The sequence below is a fragment of the Glycine max genome, chromosome 10, assembly GCF_000004515.6.
Source record: "Glycine max cultivar Williams 82 chromosome 10, Glycine_max_v4.0, whole genome shotgun sequence".
Classification (NCBI taxonomy): Eukaryota; Viridiplantae; Streptophyta; class Magnoliopsida; order Fabales; family Fabaceae; genus Glycine; species Glycine max.
The window spans coordinates 49577169-49583022 of record NC_038246.2 but is presented as its reverse complement, the minus strand read 5'-3'; the positions used below and the strand labels follow the sequence as shown (position 1 = coordinate 49583022).

Genomic DNA, 5854 nt, shown 5'->3' with positions numbered 1-5854 from the left:
ACGAAGGCACGAAGTTACATCCAGAGCATCCCTCCGCCGCCTGTTAGTGCACGATTGTCACAGGAGCAGATAGATGACAGGTGGATGGAGTTTGCGGATCACTTACTACCTGCGGGTCAGCCTTGTTTAGTGCCTGGGCAGGTATCTGCGGATTACATTGAGTGGTTTTTCCGCATATCTCACCCTTTCATGACACCGACCCAGGCAGCTGACCAGCAGAGGGATGCACCAGCTGCAGACCCTGAGGACTACATACAGCCGCCCAGCCCCCAGGTTCCAGTGGCATTTGACCCCCCTCCATATGTGGTAAGATTATTTGCGCGTTTAATGTTTTATGAGTTGTTGTTTATTTTGAATTTCATAATAAATGTTTTTACTGACTTTGACAGGATGATTACGAGGGATATGAGGCGATTGCACAGAGGTTGGAGCGTGTGCTCAACCTTAGGATAGTCACTGCAGGCACAGAGTTATATGACATTATGCAGGACTGCCTGACGATCGCGAGAGGGGGACCCAGTGCTGATGGGACGGTCAGGGCTCGTCAGAGACGCCGCACGGACCATTGATCATTGTATTTATATTGTTGTGTTGTAGTTGACATGAATATTTGTAATTATTACAGTTTTTGTTTAATATAGTTGGCGTGTTTTGCACAGTTTATTATTTTATAATATAGTTTGTTATTCCGATTGTTTGTGGTCCTTAAGCGAAGTTTACGGTTGTTTTAAATTTATTTTTAAAAAAAGGGAACCTAGAATCATGAGTTTTGTTTGTAAGAATTACATAAAAAATAAAAGTTTTTAAAATAATTAATAAATCAGGAAATAGTCCCGTTCCCCAGTTCTCATGTTTGGACGTCAAAGAATCCAAAAAAAATAGTCCCGTTCCCCAGTTCCGTCAACTAACACGTCAAAACAAAGCCTCAAAATCGAAAAAAATAGGAAATGAACCCTTTTTCCATGTTCAAGTACCCATGTTTGGGATTTTTTTGCGTGGGTGTGCCTGTGCCCTGAGACAATGGAAGGCGGTCATTTCTCATGTTTGGACGTCAAAGAATCCAAAAAAAATAGTCCCGTTCCCCAGTTCCGTCAACTAACACGTCAAAACAAAGCCTCAAAATCGAAAAAAATAGGAAATGAACCCTTTTTCCATGTTCAAGTACCCATGTTTGGGATTTTTTTGCGTGGGTGTGCCTGTGCCCTGAGACAATGGAGGGCGGTCATTTCTCATGTTTGGACGTCAAAGAATCCAAAAAAAATAGTCCCGTTCCCCAGTTCCGTCAACTAACACGTCAAAACAAAGCCTCAAAATCGAAAAAAATAGGAAATGAACCCTTTTTCCATGTTCAAGTACCCATGTTTGGGATTTTTTTGCGTGGGTGTGCCTGTGCCCTGAGACAATGGAGGGCGGTCATTTCTCATGTTTGGACGTCAAAGAATCCAAAAAAAATAGTCCCGTTCCCCAGTTCCGTCAACTAACACGTCAAAACAAAGCCTCAAAATCGAAAAAAATAGGAAATGAACCCTTTTTCCATGTTCAAGTACCCATGTTTGGGATTTTTTTGCGTGGGTGTGCCTGTGCCCTGAGACAATGGAGGGCGGTCATTTCTCATGTTTGGACGTCAAAGAATCCAAAAAAAATAGTCTCGTTCCCCAGTTCCGTCAACTAACACGTCAAAACAAAGCCTCAAAATCGAAAAAAATAGGAAATGAACCCTTTTTCCATGTTCAAGTACCCATGTTTGGGATTTTTTTGCGTGGGTGTGCCTGTGCCCTGAGACAATGGAGAGCGGCCATTTCTCATGTTTGGACGTCAAAGAATCCATTGTATTCTTGTAACTCTCGCAAGCATACTCATCGTCACCATTAAAACGCATTCACGCATAGAAGGCGGCGCGCACATTCTCCAAGCAATTAATAGAAGGCGGCGCGTCACCATCGTATTCATATAAATTGCCAACTTCCTTTCATATTCCACACGTTCTACTACTGTTTCAGCAAGGAAGGGACTTATAATCCTTCTTCAATACTTCAACGTCTTTATATATCTTCGTGTCTGGAGCATGATCATGGAGTCTCAGCCACTTATGGGTTGGAGCTCTTTCTACGAAATAGATGAAGAACCATTTCCATTTACGTGCCAATTTTCTTACAGGTAAACTATGAAACTTCTGTTCTATATCTTGATGTATGCTGTACGCGTAAATGATTTTTGTTGGACCAACAATTTCCTTGCTTAACCAAACGAGTAGTTGATAATATTAATTGGTTAGTGACGGGTTACAACGAATTATATCGCATAATGAATACAAATAAATAAACAATGAATGTTTAGTCTTCATTTAGGTCTACATAGTGTGTTTTGAATGACATCAAGCTTGTGTATTCCTGCATTCTACTAATATATGGAATTGCCCATTGCTTTGCCTGAGAATAACAATTGGTTGACCACAACAGCGCTGGGGGCGGCAACGGACAATGGTCTTTCAAATAAACCTGTTGTACATGAACAAACATTATATCATGCGCTGACCGTGCCAAACGAACAAGCGAAGTCATTGCATAATTGTTACACTAACTATATTCAATGTACCTGAACAAAATGATTTCCAAACACGTGACCGACACATATGATGCGGTGGCCAGAAGAGTCAGGTGGTGGTTGACTTCTAAGAGGGAAAAATGTCATGCTTTGTTGTTGTGACAACGATACAAGGATTACGTTATACCGTGAAACAATCACATATCCCATGTCTGTTATATCCATCCACTTGTCCACACTAACCTGAATGAACCAAACATACACATGTAAGTAATTTAAACATTGTTATTAAAAAAAATTAACCTAAAAACATACCTTTGAAAATCCATCAACAAGTAGGGACAACTTTAATTGTTCAAATCTCTCTGTGCCACCGAAGAGGTTCATGTACTCATGCGACCACCTGCCAAGTTCTTTAAGTAATTCATTACGCACTAACGGCCACGAATCTTCCCCCATACCTAATAAAGCGCCAATGGACCGATATCCACAGTTACCGTCCGCTTTCACATCCACAACGTCACGAATGAAACCTTGAAAGAATGACGCAAATTGATCCAACATCGGGATGATCCTTGTTGGCTGACGCGGTTGAGAACATGATGCACTTCGTTTCACTGGAGAGTTGCTGCTTTGAACAGAATGAAAAGCATCAACATACTCCCAGTAAGACGGATCACGCTTTGTGGATGTTTGACTTCTTTTCATCGGTTTCTTCGGTGCACCTTTAGTGTTCACCTTTGATGGAGGAGGGCACATAGAGTTATGATCAGGGTATGCGATTTCTCGAAGTTTACTCTTCAGATTTACTTTGCCAGCCACATCAAGTTCATCAAACCTTTTAGATATGACCTCTATTTCTTCCTTGATGGTGACTTCCGTCTCACATAACCCTTGGTCTGAAAAGCAAAGTCTCCTCCAAAAAAGATGGACTGACTCCAATGGGATGCTGCTAGCAGTATACCTAGAAAGCTCACATGCACAAGGAAGCCCGTGCGTGCTTCTCATCACACAACCACAAGAAGAGAGATTGTTGCCGAGATAACGTAGACGGTCAATCTCAGAAGCAATCTGATTTAAAGCATCCCTCGAAACCATCCCAAGAAGCCTCTTGTATAAGGTTTTTTTATATACATGGCCAACCACATGCGTACTGGTTTCAAAGGATGCTTTAATTTCGACGTGTTGCAGCGTGATCATGTTGTTCATGGCATCCCAAACACTACATAGGTCTCCAACGCTATTTTGTAGTACTCTTTTGAGAGCCCAATGAGCTGATTCAACCCTACATTTAAAATACACAACAAACATGAAAATATACAACAATTAAATACCATTTAATATTAATCGTTACTAACAAATAAAATCAGTTGTTAATACCTGTTTGTTGTTGTGTTGCCTAGGTGCATGACCTTATTCGTCCATGCTGTAATAAATTTTTCCTTGTGGGAGATAATCCATGTGTCGTTAACATAGTCAACGAACATCGGCCAAGGCGAACAAGCAACTTGAAACTTCTGATATGACTCATGGAACTCGTATTCGGACGGACAATCAACCAAAGTACCCCAGTTATCCATTACATAGTCCCACGCATTTTTTTCCCCGATTAAAGATTTGCACTTCGCCTTCACATTCTTATCGATATGAAACCTGCACAACAAATTAGTAGACTCGGGAAACACAGTTTTCACTGCATTCATCAGTGCTAGGTCTCTGTCAGTGACAATAACAAGAGGGAGGCGATCGTGTCTTAAAAATAGGCCTCGAAATCGTTCCAAAGCCCATACAATATTATTAACACGCTCAGCCTCCAGATATGCAAACCCAGCAGAGAATGTCATCGCCGTTGGTGTCACTCCAACAAAGTCAAGTAGTGGGAGTCTGTACCTGTTTGTTTTGTAGGTACTGTCTATAAAAAACACTAGATGACATGCATTGCATAACTTTACTGCATCTGGGTGACACCAAAACAGATCACGCACCACAACTTCATCCTTCAATCTATGCCAATGAATGTATTGATCACGTTCGAGAAGCTTCATCAGATGCTGCATTTCGGTATCAGCTCCTCTTATTGAAGAACGATATGCACTTCTTGCATTGTAAATTTGCTTTATCGTGGTGTAACTGTCGGCATTGTGTTCCTTCAACGTTAGCAAGATGTTTTTCGGTTTCACCATCGACTTTGTCATATCAGCAATAATTTTCTTTTCTTCCTTAGTCAATCGCCCGGCGTATGGATGTCCAACTAAGGACTTCGCCAATTCATGATTATGAATCCCACAGATCAACTTCACCATCCAACCTTCCCCTCCACGCACTGGTTTCCCACGAAGCCTGAAGGGACAACCACATTTCCTACTCCCGGTGTCTTTTCTAACGAATTCTTTATTTCTACACTTGTACGTACCACTCCTTTCACACCCAATTAACACAAATGAACTTCTTCCTCTGCTACCGGTCTCTGTGTCAGATCTCATAATCACTGCAACAAATCCATTTTCATGGACAACTGTTCGAGCCCATTGCAAAACATCATCTCGAGTAGCGAATACCTACAACGCAACCCTAACACATTAATTTTCGTACAAACCATCAATTCAACCAATGACTCAAATTATCTATGATTACCTGAGATGTATTAAAAGCATTTGAACAATCGACATGTCGTTCATTCACTCCACATTCTTCTTGATTATCATAATCATAATCCATATGAACTTCTTGTGACATCGCAAAGTCATACCTCCATTGATCTTCGTCCATCTTAAGGACATATGCATCATACACAAGTACATTCAAATTATCATATAACCACATCCAAAAATTTACTACACCTTAAATAACAAACATATTAATAGGACATATGCATCATACACGACTATATTAAAATTATCACTATATTCTAAATTTATAACTACATTATTTACTTAAACTAAACTTATCACTATAATAAACAACTAATAAAACATTTTTGTACCATTATACATTTAAGTTACCTAAATCATTTAATATTATATCATTATACCTAATTAAATCAATAATCCACAACATATATAAACCAGAAATAAAAAAAAATTATAAAACAGAAATATATATATATATATATATATATATATACCATTATAAAACAAAAAAAATTATAATCCACAATATATATCATTATACCTAATTAAACCAATAATTCATTATTAACTAACAGAAATATATATAAAACAAGAAATTTAAAAAAATTATAAAACAAGAAATTAAAATAAATTAGTAATAATTTAACATTCCGGAAGAAGTGGCTTCCGGAACTACCTTC

At 39.2% G+C, this 5854-nt stretch overlaps 1 long non-coding RNA gene across 1 annotated transcript; it reads right to left on the bottom strand.

Moving 5' to 3' along the window:
• Window positions 1–2398: 2398 nt before the first annotated feature.
• LOC121172913 (uncharacterized) lies at window positions 2399–2658 on the bottom strand. Its single transcript, XR_005886779.1, has 2 exons — window positions 2596–2658; window positions 2399–2498 (listed from the first exon to the last, which is right to left on the bottom strand). It is a non-coding gene; the product is annotated as an uncharacterized lncRNA (long non-coding RNA).
• Window positions 2659–5854: the final 3196 nt, after the last annotated feature.